Consider the following 15,811-nt stretch of genomic DNA (forward strand, 5'->3'; position numbering starts at 1 on the left):
GGTAACCTCAATGAGTAACTCAGAATGAGGAGGTAACCTCAGTTAGTAACTCAGAATGAGGAGGTAACCTCAATGAGTAACTCAGAATGTGGAGGTAACCTCAATGAGTGACTCAGAATGAGGAGGTAACCTCAGTGAGTAACTCAGAATCAGGAGGTAACCTCAATGAGTAACTCAGAATGAGGAGGTAACCTCAGTGAGTAACTCAGAATGAGGAGGTACCCTCAGTGAGTAACTCAGAATGAGGAGGTAACCTCAGTGAGTAACTCAGATTGAGGAAGTAACCTCAATGAGTAACTCAGAATGAGGAGGTACCCTCAGTGAGTAACTCAGAATGAGGAGATAACCTCAGTGAGTAACTCAGAATAGGGAGGTAACCTCAGTGAGTAACTCAGAATGAGGAGGTAACCTCAGTGAGCAACTCAGAATGAGGAGGTAACCTCAGTGAGTAACTCAGAATGAGGAGGTGACCTCAGTGAATAACTCAGAATGAGGAGGTAACCTCAGTGAGTAACTCAGAATGAGGAGGTAACCTCAGTGAGTAACTCAGAATGAGGAGGTAACCTCAATGAGTAACTCAGAATAGGGAGGTAACCTCAGTGAGTAACTCAGAATAGGGAGGTAACCTCAATGAGTAACTCAGAATGAGGAGGTAACCTCAGTGAGTAACTCAGAATAGGGAGGTAACCTCAGTGAGTAACTCAGAATGAGGAGGTAACCTCAATGAGTTACTCAGAATGAGGAGGTAACCTCAATGAGTAACTCAGAATGAGGAGGTAACCTCAGTGAGTTACTCAGAATGAGGAGGTAACCTCAGTGAGTAACTCAGAATGAGGAGGTAACCTCAGTTAGTAACTCAGAATGAGGAGGTAACCTCAGTGAGTAACTCAGAATGAGGAGGTAACCTCAGTGAGTAACTCAGAATGAGGAGGTAACCTCAGTGAGTTACTCAGAATGAGGAGGTAACCTCAATGAGTAACTCAGAATGAGGAGGTAACCTCAGTGAGTAACTCAGAATGAGGAGGTAACCTCAATGAGTAACTCAGAATGAGGAGGTAACCTCAATGAGTAACTCAGAATGAGGAGGTAACCTCAGTGAGTAACTCAGAATGAGGAGGTAACCTCAGTGAGTAACTCAGAATGAGGAGGTAACCTCAGTGAGTAACTCAGAATGAGGAGGTAACCTCAATGAGTAACTCAGAATAGGGAGGTAACCTCAGTGAGTAACTCAGAATGAGGAGGTAACCTCAGAGAGGAACTCAGAATGAGGAGCTAACCTCAGTGAGTAACTCAGAATGAGGAGGAGACCTCAGTGAATAACTCAGAATGAGGAGGTAACCTCAGTGAGTAACTCAGAATGAGGAGGTAACCTCAGTGAGTAACTCAGAATGAGGAGGTAACCTCAATGAGTAAGTCAGAATGAGGAGGTAACCTCAGTGAGTAACTCAGAATGAGGAGGTAACCTCAGTGATTAACTCAGAATGAGAAGGTTACCTCAGTGAGTAACTCAGAATGAGGAGGTACCCTCAATGAGTAACTCAGAATAGGGAGGTAACCTCAGTGAGTAACTCAGAATGAGGAGGTAACCTCAGTGAGTAACTCAGAATGAGGAGGTAACCTCAATGAGTAACTCAGAATGAGGAGGTAACCTCAGTGAGTAACACAGAATAGGGAGGTAACCTCAGTGAGTAACTCAGAATGAGGAGGTAACCTCAATGAGTAACTCAGAATGAGGAGGTAACCTCAGTGAGCAACTCAGAATGAGGAGGTAACCTCAATGAATAACTCAGAATAGGGAGGTAACCTCAGTGAGTAACTCAGAATGAGGAGGTAACCTCAATGAGTAACTCAGAATGAGGAGGTAACCTCAGTGAGTAACTCAGAATGAGGAGGTAACCTCAATGAGTAACTCAGAATGAGGAGGTAACCTCAATGAGTAACTCAGAATGAGGAGGTAACCTCAGTGAGTAACTCAGAATGAGGAGGTAACCTCAATGAGTAACTCAGAATGAGGAGGTAACCTCAGTGAGTAACTCAGAATGAGGAGGTACCCTCAGTGAGTAACTCAGAATGAGGAGGTAACCTCAATGAGTTATTCAGAATGAGGAGGTAACCTCAATGAGTAACTCAGAATGAGGAGGTAACCTCAGTGAGTAACTCAGAATGAGGAGGTAACCTCAGTGAGTAACTCAGAATGAGGAGGTAACCTCAGTGAGTAACTCAGAATGAGGAGGTAACCTCAATGAGTAACTCAGAATAGGGAGGTAACCTCAATGAGTAACTCAGAATGAGAAGGTAACCTCAGTGAGTAACTCAGAATGAGGAGGTAACCTCAATGAGTAACTCAGAATGAGAAGGTAACCTCAGTGAGTAACTCAGAATGAGGAGGTAACCTCAGCGAGTAACTCAGAATGAGGAGGTAACCTCAATCAGTAACTCAGAATGAGGAGGTAACCTCAGTGAGTAACTCAGAATAGGGAGGTAACCTCAGTGAGTAACTCAGAATGAGGAGGTAACCTCAATGAGTTACTCAGAATGAGGAGGTAACCTCAATGAGTAACTCAGAATGAGGAGGTAAGCTCAGTGAGTTGCTCAGAATGAGGAGGTTACCTCAGTGAGTAACTCAGAATGAGGAGGTAACCTCAGTTAGTAACTCAGAATGAGGAGGTAACCTCAGTGAGTAACTCAGAATGAGGAGGTAACCTCAGTGAGTTACTCAGAATGAGGAGGTAACCTCAATGAGTAACTCAGAATAGGGAGGTAACCTCAGTGAGTCACTCAGAATGAGGAGGTAACCTCAGTGAGTAACTCAGAATGAGGAGGTAACCTCAATGAGTAACTCAGAATAGGGAGGTAACCTCAGTGAGTAACTCAGAATGAGGAGGTAACCTCAGTGAGTAACTCAGAATGAGGAGGTAACCTCAGTGAGTAACTCGGAATGAGGAGGTAACCTCAATGAATAACTCAGAATAGGGAGGTAACGTCAGTGAGTAACTCAGATAGAGGAGGTAACCTCAATGAGTAACTCAGAATGAGGAGGTAACCTCAGTGAGTAACTCAGAATAGGGAGGTAACCTCAGTGAGTAACTCAGAATGAGGAGGTAACCTCAATGAGTAACTCAGAATGAGGAGGTAACCTCAGTGAGTAACTCAGAATGAGGAGGTAACCTCAATGAATAACTCAGAATGAGGAGGAAACCTCAATGATTAACTGAGAATGAGGAGGTAACCTCAGTGAGTAACTCAGAATGAGGAGGTAACCTCAATGAGTAACTCAGAATGAGGAGGTAACCTCAGTGAGTAACTCAGAATGAGGAGGTAACCTCAGTGAGCTGCTCAGAATGAGGAGGTAACCTCAGTGAGTAACTCAGAATGAGGAGGTGACCTCAGTGAATAACTCAGAATGAGGAGGTAACCTCAGTGAGTAACTCAGAATGAGGAGGTAACCTCAGTGAGTAACTCAGAATGAGGAGGAAACCTCAGTGATTAATCAGAATGAGGAGGTAACCTCAGTGAGCAACTCAGAATGAGGAGGTAACCTCAATGAGTAACTCAGAATGAGGAGGTAACCTCAGCGAGTGACTCAGAATGAGGAGGTAACCTCAGTTAGTAACACAGAATGAGGAGGTAACCTCAGTGAGTAACTCAGAATGAGGAGGTAACCTCAGTGAGTAACTCAGAATGAGGAGGTAACCTCAGTGAGTAACTCAGAATGAGGATGTAACCTCAGTGAGTAACTCAGAATGAGGAGGTTACCTCAATTAGTAACTCAGAATGAGGAGGTAACCTCAGTGAGTAAATCAGAATGAGGAGGAAAACTCAATGAGTAACTCAGAATGAGGAGGTACCCTCAGTGAGTAACTCAGAATGAGGAGGTAACCTCAGTGAGTAACTCAGAATGAGGAGGTAACCTCAGTGAGTGACTCAGAATGAGGCGGTAACCTCAATGAGTAACTCAGAATGAGGAGGGAACCTCAATGAGTAACTCAGAATGAGGAGGTAACCTCAATGAGTAACTCAGAATGAGGAGGTAACCTCAGTTAGTAACTCAGAATGAGGAGGTAACCTCAATGAGTAACTCAGAATGTGGAGGTAACCTCAATGAGTGACTCAGAATGAGGAGGTAACCTCAGTGAGTAACTCAGATTGAGGAGGTAACCTCAGTGAGTAACTCAGAATGAGGAGCTAACCTCAATGAGTAACTCAGAATGAGGAGGTAACCTCAGTGAGTAACTCAGAATGAGGAGGTAACCTCAGTGAGTAACTCAGAATGAGGAGGTAACCTCAATGAGTAACTCAGAATGAGGAGGTAACCTCAATGAGTAACTCAGAATGAGGAGGTAACCTCAGTGAGTAACTCAGAATGAGGAGGTAACCTCAATGATTAACTCAGGTAACCTCAATGAGTAACTCAGAATGAGGAGGTAACCACAATGAGTAACTCAGAATGAGGAGGTAACCTCAGTGAGTAACTCAGAATGAGGAGGTAACCTCAGTGAGTAACTCAGAATGAGGAGGTAACGTCAGTGAGTAACTCAGAATGAGGAGCTAACCTCAGTGTGTAACACAGAATGAGGAGGTAACCTCAGTGAGTAACTCAGAATGAGGAGGTAACCTCAGTGTGTAACACAGAATGAGGAGGTAACCTCAGTGAGAAACTCAGAATGAGGAGGTAACCTCAGTGAGTAACTCAGAATAGGGAGGTAACCTCAATGAGTAACTCAGAATGAGGAGGTAAGCTCAGTGAGTAACTCAGAATGAGGAGGTAAGCTCAGTGAGTAACTCAGAATGAGGAGGTAACCTCAATGAGTAATTCAGAATGAGGAGGTAACCTCAATGAGTAACTCAGAATGAGGAGGTAAACTCAGTGAGTAACTCAGAATGAGGAGGTAACCTCAGTGAGTAACTCAGAATGAGGAGGAAAACTCAATGAGTAACTCAGAATGAGGAGGTACCCTCAGTGAGTAACTCAGAATGAGTAGGTAACCTCAGTGAGTAACTCAGAATGAGGAAGTAACCTCAATGAGGAAGTCAGAATGAGGTGGTAACCTCAATGAGTAACTCAGAATGAGGAGGTAACCTCAGTGAGTAACTCAGATTGAGGAGGTAACCTCAATGAGGAACTCAGAATGAGGAGGTAACCTCAGTGAGTAACTCAGAATGAGGAGGTAACCTCAGTGAGTAACTCAGAATGAGGAGGTACCCTCAGTGCGTAACTCAGAATGAGGAGGTACCCTCAATGAGTAACTCAGAATGAGGAGGTAACCTTAGTGAGTAACTCAGAATAAGGAGGTAACCTCAGTGAGTAACTCAGAATGAGGAGGTAACCTCAGTGAGTAACTCAGAATGAGGAGGTAACCTCAGTGACTTACTCAGAATAGGGAGGTAACCTCAATGAGTAACTGAGAATGAGGAGGTAACCTCAGTGAGTTACTCAGAATGAGGAGGTAACCTCAGTGAGTAACTCAGAATGAGGAGGTACCCTCAGTGCGTAACTCAGAATGAAGAGGTACCCTCAATGAGTAACTCAGAATGAGGAGGTAACCTCAGTGAGTAACTCAGAATAAGGAGGTAACCTCAGTGAGTAACTCAGAATGAGGAGGTAAACTCAATGAGTAACTCAGAATGAGGAGGTAACCTCAGTGAGTAACTCAGAATGAGGAGGTTACATCAGTGAGTAACTCAGAATGAGGAGGTAACCTCAATGATTAACTCAGAATGAGGAGGTAACCTCAATGAGTAACTCAGAATGAGGAGGTAACCTCAATGAGTAACTCAGAATGAGGAGGAAACCTCAGTGATTAATCAGAATGAGGAGGTAACCTCAGTGATTAATCAGAATGAGGAGGTAACCTCAGTGAGCAACTCAGAATGAGGAGGTAACCTCAATGAGTAACTCAGAATGAGGAGGTAACCTCAGCGAGTGACTCAGAATGAGGAGGTAACCTCAGTTAGTAACACAGAATGAGGAGGTAACCTCAGTGAGTAACTCAGAATGAGGAGGTAACCTCAGTGAGTAACTCAGAATGAGGAGGTAACCTCAGTGAGTGACTCAGAATGAGGAGGTAACCTCAGTGAGTGACTCAGAATAGGGAGGTAACCTCAATGAGTGACTCAGAATGAGGAGGTAACCTCAGTGAGTAACTCAGAATGAGGAGGTAACCTCAGTGAGTAACTCAGAATGAGGAGGTAACCTCAGTGAGTAACACAGAATAGGGAGGAACCTCAGTGAGTAACTCAGAATGAGGAGGTAACCTCAATGAGTAACTCAGAATGAGGAGGTAACCTCAGTGAGTAACTCAGAATGAGGAGGTAACCTCAATGAATAACTCAGAATAGGGAGGTAACCTCAGTGAGTAACTCAGAATGAGGAGGTAACCTCAGTGAGTAACTCAGAATGAGGAGGTAACCTCAATGAGTAACTCAGAATGAGGAGGTAACCTCAGTGAGTAACTCAGAATGAGGAGGTAACCTCAATGAGTAACTCAGAATGAGGAGGTAACCTCAGTGAGTAACTCAGAATGAGGAGGTACCCTCAGTGAGTAACTCAGAATGAGGAGGTAACCTCAATGAGTTATTCAGAATGAGGAGGTAACCTCAATGAGTAACTCAGAATGAGGAGGTACCCTCAGTGAGTAACTCAGAATGAGGAGGTAACCTCAATGAGTTATTCAGAATGAGGAGGTAACCTCAATGAGTAACTCAGAATGAGGAGGTAACCTCAGTGAGTAACTCAGAATGAGGAGGTAACCTCAGTGAGTAACTCAGAATGAGGAGGTAACCTCAGTGAGTAACTCAGAATGAGGAGGTAACCTCAATGAGTAACTCAGAATAGGGAGGTAACCTCAATGAGTAACTCAGAATGAGAAGGTAACCTCAGTGAGTAACTCAGAATGAGGAGGTAACCTCAATGAGTAACTCAGAATGAGAAGGTAACCTCAGTGAGTAACTCAGAATGAGGAGGTAACCTCAGCGAGTAACTCAGAATGAGGAGGTAACCTCAATCAGTAACTCAGAATGAGGAGGTAACCTCAGTGAGTAACTCAGAATAGGGAGGTAACCTCAGTGAGTAACTCAGAATGAGGAGGTAACCTCAATGAGTTACTCAGAATGAGGAGGTAACCTCAATGAGTAACTCAGAATGAGGAGGTAAGCTCAGTGAGTTGCTCAGAATGAGGAGGTTACCTCAGTGAGTAACTCAGAATGAGGAGGTAACCTCAGTTAGTAACTCAGAATGAGGAGGTAACCTCAGTGAGTAACTCAGAATGAGGAGGTAACCTCAGTGAGTTACTCAGAATGAGGAGGTAACCTCAATGAGTAACTCAGAATAGGGAGGTAACCTCAGTGAGTCACTCAGAATGAGGAGGTAACCTCAGTGAGTAACTCAGAATGAGGAGGTAACCTCAATGAGTAACTCAGAATAGGGAGGTAACCTCAGTGAGTAACTCAGAATGAGGAGGTAACCTCAGTGAGTAACTCAGAATGAGGAGGTAACCTCAGTGAGTAACTCGGAATGAGGAGGTAACCTCAATGAATAACTCAGAATAGGGAGGTAACCTCAGTGAGTAACTCAGATAGAGGAGGTAACCTCAATGAGTAACTCAGAATGAGGAGGTAACCTCAGTGAGTAACTCAGAATAGGGAGGTAACCTCAGTGAGTAACTCAGAATGAGGAGGTAACCTCAATGAGTAACTCAGAATGAGGAGGTAACCTCAGTGAGTAACTCAGAATGAGGAGGTAACCTCAATGAATAACTCAGAATGAGGAGGAAACCTCAATGATTAACTGAGAATGAGGAGGTAACCTCAGTGAGTAACTCAGAATGAGGAGGTAACCTCAATGAGTAACTCAGAATGAGGAGGTAACCTCAGTGAGTAACTCAGAATGAGGAGGTAACCTCAGTGAGCTGCTCAGAATGAGGAGGTAACCTCAGTGAGTAACTCAGAATGAGGAGGTGACCTCAGTGAATAACTCAGAATGAGGAGGTAACCTCAGTGAGTAACTCAGAATGAGGAGGTAACCTCAGTGAGTAACTCAGAATGAGGAGGAAACCTCAGTGATTAATCAGAATGAGGAGGTAACCTCAGTGAGCAACTCAGAATGAGGAGGTAACCTCAATGAGTAACTCAGAATGAGGAGGTAACCTCAGCGAGTGACTCAGAATGAGGAGGTAACCTCAGTTAGTAACACAGAATGAGGAGGTAACCTCAGTGAGTAACTCAGAATGAGGAGGTAACCTCAGTGAGTAACTCAGAATGAGGAGGTAACCTCAGTGAGTAACTCAGAATGAGGATGTAACCTCAGTGAGTAACTCAGAATGAGGAGGTTACCTCAATTAGTAACTCAGAATGAGGAGGTAACCTCAGTGAGTAAATCAGAATGAGGAGGAAAACTCAATGAGTAACTCAGAATGAGGAGGTAACCTCAGTGAGTAACTCAGAATGAGAAGGTAACCTCAGTGAGTAACTCAGAATGAGGAGGTAACCTCAGTGAGTGACTCAGAATGAGGCGGTAACCTCAATGAGTAACTCAGAATGAGGAGGGAACCTCAATGAGTAACTCAGAATGAGGAGGTAACCTCAATGAGTAACTCAGAATGAGGAGGTAACCTCAGTTAGTAACTCAGAATGAGGAGGTAACCTCAATGAGTAACTCAGAATGTGGAGGTAACCTCAATGAGTGACTCAGAATGAGGAGGTAACCTCAGTGAGTAACTCAGATTGAGGAGGTAACCTCAGTGAGTAACTCAGAATGAGGAGCTAACCTCAATGAGTAACTCAGAATGAGGAGGTAACCTCAGTGAGTAACTCAGAATGAGGAGGTAACCTCAGTGAGTAACTCAGAATGAGGAGGTAACCTCAATGAGTAACTCAGAATGAGGAGGTAACCTCAATGAGTAACTCAGAATGAGGAGGTAACCTCAGTGAGTAACTCAGAATGAGGAGGTAACCTCAATGATTAACTCAGGTAACCTCAATGAGTAACTCAGAATGAGGAGGTAACCACAATGAGTAACTCAGAATGAGGAGGTAACCTCAGTGAGTAACTCAGAATGAGGAGGTAACCTCAGTGAGTAACTCAGAATGAGGAGGTAACGTCAGTGAGTAACTCAGAATGAGGAGCTAACCTCAGTGTGTAACACAGAATGAGGAGGTAACCTCAGTGAGTAACTCAGAATGAGGAGGTAACCTCAGTGTGTAACACAGAATGAGGAGGTAACCTCAGTGAGAAACTCAGAATGAGGAGGTAACCTCAGTGAGTAACTCAGAATAGGGAGGTAACCTCAATGAGTAACTCAGAATGAGGAGGTAACCTCAGTGAGTAACTCAGAATGAGGAGGTAAGCTCAGTGAGTAACTCAGAATGAGGAGGTAACCTCAATGAGTAATTCAGAATGAGGAGGTAACCTCAATGAGTAACTCAGAATGAGGAGGTAACCTCAGTGAGTAACTCAGAATGAGGAGGTAACCTCAGTGAGTAACTCAGAATGAGGAGGAAAACTCAATGAGTAACTCAGAATGAGGAGGTACCCTCAGTGAGTAACTCAGAATGAGGAGGTAACCTCAGTGAGTAACTCAGAATGAGGAAGTAACCTCAATGAGGAACTCAGAATGAGGTGGTAACCTCAATGAGTAACTCAGAATGAGGAGGTAACCTCAGTGAGTAACTCAGATTGAGGAGGTAACCTCAATGAGGAACTCAGAATGAGGAGGTAACCTCAGTGAGTAACTCAGAATGAGGAGGTAACCTCAGTGAGTAACTCAGAATGAGGAGGTACCCTCAGTGCGTAACTCAGAATGAGGAGGTACCCTCAATGAGTAACTCAGAATGAGGAGGTAACCTTAGTGAGTAACTCAGAATAAGGAGGTAACCTCAGTGAGTAACTCAGAATGAGGAGGTAACCTCAGTGAGTAACTCAGAATGAGGAGGTAACCTCAGTGACTTACTCAGAATAGGGAGGTAACCTCAATGAGTAACTGAGAATGAGGAGGTAACCTCAGTGAGTTACTCAGAATGAGGAGGTAACCTCAGTGAGTAACTCAGAATGAGGAGGTACCCTCAGTGCGTAACTCAGAATGAAGAGGTACCCTCAATGAGTAACTCAGAATGAGGAGGTAACCTCAGTGAGTAACTCAGAATAAGGAGGTAACCTCAGTGAGTAACTCAGAATGAGGAGGTAAACTCAATGAGTAACTCAGAATGAGGAGGTAACCTCAGTGAGTAACTCAGAATGAGGAGGTTACATCAGTGAGTAACTCAGAATGAGGAGGTAACCTCAATGATTAACTCAGAATGAGGAGGTAACCTCAATGAGTAACTCAGAATGAGGAGGTAACCTCAATGAGTAACTCAGAATGAGGAGGAAACCTCAGTGATTAATCAGAATGAGGAGGTAACCTCAGTGATTAATCAGAATGAGGAGGTAACCTCAGTGAGCAACTCAGAATGAGGAGGTAACCTCAATGAGTAACTCAGAATGAGGAGGTAACCTCAGCGAGTGACTCAGAATGAGGAGGTAACCTCAGTTAGTAACACAGAATGAGGAGGTAACCTCAGTGAGTAACTCAGAATGAGGAGGTAACCTCAGTGAGTAACTCAGAATGAGGAGGTAACCTCAGTGAGTGACTCAGAATGAGGAGGTAACCTCAGTGAGTGACTCAGAATAGGGAGGTAACCTCAATGAGTGACTCAGAATGAGGAGGTAACCTCAGTGAGTAACTCAGAATGAGGAGGTAACCTCAGTGAGTAACTCAGAATGAGGAGGTAACCTCAGTGAGTAACACAGAATAGGGAGGAACCTCAGTGAGTAACTCAGAATGAGGAGGTAACCTCAATGAGTAACTCAGAATGAGGAGGTAACCTCAGTGAGTAACTCAGAATGAGGAGGTAACCTCAATGAATAACTCAGAATAGGGAGGTAACCTCAGTGAGTAACTCAGAATGAGGAGGTAACCTCAGTGAGTAACTCAGAATGAGGAGGTAACCTCAATGAGTAACTCAGAATGAGGAGGTAACCTCAGTGAGTAACTCAGAATGAGGAGGTAACCTCAATGAGTAACTCAGAATGAGGAGGTAACCTCAGTGAGTAACTCAGAATGAGGAGGTACCCTCAGTGAGTAACTCAGAATGAGGAGGTAACCTCAATGAGTTATTCAGAATGAGGAGGTAACCTCAATGAGTAACTCAGAATGAGGAGGTAACCTCAGTGAGTAACTCAGAATGAGGAGGTAACCTCAGTGAGTAACTCAGAATGAGGAGGTAACCTCAGTGAGTAACTCAGAATGAGGAGGTAACGTCAGTGAGTAACTCAGAATGAGGAGGTTACCTCAGTGAGTAACTCAGAATGAGGAGGTACCCTCAATGAGTAACTCAGAATAGGGAGGTAACCTCAGTGAGTAACTCAGAATGAGGAGGTAACCTCAGTGAGTAACTCAGAATGAGGAGGTAACCTCAATGAGTAACTCAGAATGAGGAGGTAACCTCAGTGAGTAACTCAGAATGAGGAGGTAACCTCAGTGAGTAACTCAGAATGAGGAGGCAACCTCAGTGAGTAACTCAGAATGAGGAGGTAACCTCAGTGAGTGACTCAGAATGAGGAGGTAACCTCAGTGAGTGACTCAGAATAGGGAGGTAACCTCAATGAGTGACTCAGAATGAGGAGGTAACCTCAGTGAGTAACTCAGAATGAGGAGGTAACCTCAATGAGTAACTCAGAATAGGGAGGTAACCTCAGTGAGTAACTCAGAATGAGGAGGTAACCTCAGTGAGTAACTCAGAATGAGGAGGTAACCTCAGTGAGTAACTCAGAATGAGGAGGTAACCTCAGTGAGTAACTCAGAATGAGGAGGTAACCTCAATGAGTAACTCAGAATGAGAAGGTAACCTCAGTGAGTAACTCAGAATAGGGAGGTAACCTCAGTGAGTAACTCAGAATGAGGAGGTAACCTCAATGAGTTACTCAGAATGAGGAGGTAACCTCAATGAGTAACTCAGAATGAGGAGGTAACCTCAGTGAGTTACTCAGAATGAGGAGGTAACCTCAGTGAGTAACTCAGAATGAGGAGGTAACCTCAGTGAGTAACTCAGAATGAGGAGGTAACCTCAGTGAGTAACTCAGAATGAGGAGGTAACCTCAGTGAGTTACTCAGAATGAGGAGGTAACCTCAATGAGTAACTCAGAATAGGGAGGTAACCTCAGTGAGTCACTCAGAATGAGGAGGTAAACTCAGTGAGTAACTCAGAATGAGGAGGTAACCTCAATGAGTAACTCAGAATAGGGAGGTAACCTCAGTGAGTAACTCAGAATGAGGAGGTAACCTCAGTGAGTAACTCAGAATGAGGAGGTAACCTCAGTGAGTAACTCAGAATGAGGAGGTAACCTCAATGAATAACTCAGAATAGGGATGTAACCTCAGTGAGTAACTCAGAATGAGGAGGTAACCTCAATGAGTAAATCAGAATGAGGAGGTAACCTCAGTGAGTAACTCAGAATAGGGAGGTAACCTCAGTGAGTAACTCAGAATGAGGAGGTAACCTCAATGAGTAACTCAGAATGAGGAGGTAACCTCAATGAGTAACTCAGAATGAGGAGGTAACCTCAATGAGTAACTCAGAATGAGGAGGTAACCTCAGTGAGTAACTCAGAATGAGGAGGTAACCTCAATGAGTAACTCAGAATGAGGAGGTAACCTCAATGAGTAACTCAGAATGAGGAGGTAACCTCAGTGAGTAACTCAGAATGAGGAGGTAACCTCAATGAGTAACTCAGAATGAGGAGGTAACCTCAGTGAGTAACTCAGAATGAGGAGGTACCCTCAGTGAGTAACTCAGAATGATGAGGTAACCTCAGTGAGTAACTCAGAATGAGGAGGTAACCTCAATGAGTAACTCAGAATGAGGAGGTACCCTCAGTGAGTAACTCAGAATGAGGAGATAACCTCAGTGAGTAACTCAGAATAGGGAGGAAACGTCAGTGAGTAACTCAGAATGAGGAGGTAACCTCAGTGAGTAACTCAGAATGAGGAGGTAACCTCAATGAATAACTCAGAATAGGGAGGTAACCTCAGTGAGTAACTCAGAATAAAGAGGTAACCTCAATGAGTAACTCAGAATGAGGAGGTAACCTCAGTGAGTAACTCAGAATGAGGAGGTAACCTCAGTGAGTAACTCAGAATGAGGAGGTAACCTCAATGAGTAACTCAGAATGAGGAGGTAACCTCAGTGAGTAACTCAGAATGAGGAGGTAACCTCAATGAGTAACTCAGAATGAGGAGGTAACCTCAATGAGTAACTCAGAATGAGGAGGTAACCTCAGTGAGTAACTCAGAATGAGGAGGTAACCTCAATGAGTAACTCAGAATGAGGAGGTAACCTGAGTGAGTAACTCAGAATGAGGAGGTACCCTCAGTGAGTAACTCAGAATGAGGAGGTAAACTCAATGAGTTATTCAGAATGAGGAGGTAACCTCAATGAGTAACTCAGAATGAGGAGGTAACCTCAGTGAGTAACTCAGAATGAGGAGGTAACCTCAGTGAGTAACTCAGAATGAGGAGGTAACGTCAGTGAGTAACTCAGAATGAGGAGGTTACCTCAGTGAGTAACTCAGAATGAGGAGGTACCCTCAATGAGTAACTCAGAATAGGGAGGTAACCTCAGTGAGTAACTCAGAATGAGGAGGTAACCTGAGTGAGTAACTCAGAATGAGGAGGTAACCTCAATGAGTAACTCAGAAAGAGGAGGTAACCTCAGTGAGTAACTCAGAATGAGGAGGTAACCTCAGTGAGTAACTCAGAATGAGGAGGTAACCTCAGTGAGTGACTCAGAATGAGGAGGTAACATCAATGAGTGACTCAGAATGAGGAGGTAACCTCAGTGAGTAACTCAGAATGAGGAGGTAACCTCAATGAGTAACTCAGAATAGGGAGGTAACCTCAATGAGTAACTCAGAATGAGAAGGTAACCTCAGTGAGTAACTCAGAATGAGGAGGTAACCTCAGTGAGTAACTCAGAATGAGGAGGTAACCTCAATGAGTAACTCAGAATGAGAAGGTAACCTCAGTGAGTAACTCAGAATGAGGAGGTTACCTCAGTGAGTAACTCAGAATGAGGAGGTAACCTCAATGAGTAACTCAGAATGAGGAGGTAACCTCAGTGAGTAACTCAGAATAGGGAGGTAACCTCAGTGAGTAACTCAGAATGAGGAGGTAACCTCAATGAGTTACTCAGAATGAGGAGGTAACCTCAATGAGTAACTCAGAATGAGGAGGTAACCTCAGTGAGTTACTCAGAATGAGGAGGTAACCTCAGTGAGTAACTCAGAATGAGGAGGTAACCTCAGTTAGTAACTCAGAATGAGGAGGTAACCTCAGTGAGTAACTCAGAATGAGGAGGTAACCTCAGTGAGTTACTCAGAATGAGGAGGTAACCTCAATGAGTAACTCAGAATAGGGAGGTAACCTCAGTGAGTCACTCAGAATGAGGAGGTAACCTCAGTGAGTAACTCAGAATGAGGAGGTAACCTCAATGAGTAACTCAGAATAGGGAGGTAACCTCAGTGAGTAACTCAGAATGAGGAGGTAAGCTCAGTGAGTAACTCAGAATGAGGAGGTAACCTCAGTGAGTAACTCAGAATGAGGAGGTAACCTCAATGAATAACTCAGAATAGGGAGCTAACCTCAGTGAGTAACTCAGAATGAGGAGGTAACCTCAATGAGTAACTCAGAATGAGGAGGTAACCTCAGTGAGTAACTCAGAATAGGGAGGTAACCTCAGTGAGTAACTCAGAATGAGGAGGTAACCTCAGTGAGTAACTCAGAATGAGGAGGTAACCTCAATGAGTAACTCAGAATGAGGAGGTAACCTCAGTGAGTAACTCAGAATGAGGAGGTAACCTCAGTGAGTAACTCAGAATGAGGAGGTAACCACAATGAGTAACTCAGAATGAGGAGGTAACCTCAATGAGTAACTCAGAATGAGGAGGTAACCTCAGTGAGTAACTCAGAATCAGGAGGTAACCTCAATGAGTAACTCAGAATGAGGAGGTAACCTCAGTGAGTAACTCAGAATGAGGAGGTACCCACAGTGAGTAACTCAGAATGAGGAGGTAACCTCAGTGAGTAACTCAGAATGAGGAAGTAACCTCAATGAGTAACTCAGAATGAGGAGGTACCCTCAGTGAGTAACTCAGAATGAGGAGATAACCTCAGTGAGTAACTCAGAATAGGGAGGTAACCTCAGTGAGTAACTCAGAATGAGGAGGTAACCTCAGTGAGCAACTCAGAATGAGGAGGTAACCTCAGTGAGTAACTCAGAATGAGGAGGTGACCTCAGTGAATAACTCAGAATGAGGAGGTAACCTCAGTGAGTAACTCAGAATGAGGAGGTAACCTCAGTGAGTAACTCAGAATGAGGAGGTAACCTCAATGAGTAACTCAGAATAGGGAGGTAACCTCAGTGAGTAACTCAGAATAGGGAGGTAACCTCAATGAGTAACTCAGAATGAGGAGGTAACCTCAGTGAGTAACTCAGAATAGGGAGGTAACCTCAGTGAGTTACTCAGAATGAGGAGGTAACCTCAATGAGTAACTCAGAATGAGGAGGTTACCTCAGTGAGTAACTCAGAATGAGGAGGTAACCTCAATGAGTAACTCAGAATGAGGAGGTAACCTCAATGAGTAACTCAGAATGAGGAGGTAACCTCAGTGAGTAACTCAGAATGAGGAGGTAACCTCAGTGAGTAACTCAGAATGAGGAGGTAACCTCAGTGAGTTACTCAGAATGAGGAGGTAACCTCAATGAGTAACTCAGAATG

The sequence above is a fragment of the Scyliorhinus torazame genome, chromosome 27 (genome assembly GCF_047496885.1).
Source record: "Scyliorhinus torazame isolate Kashiwa2021f chromosome 27, sScyTor2.1, whole genome shotgun sequence".
Taxonomy (NCBI): Eukaryota; Metazoa; Chordata; class Chondrichthyes; order Carcharhiniformes; family Scyliorhinidae; genus Scyliorhinus; species Scyliorhinus torazame.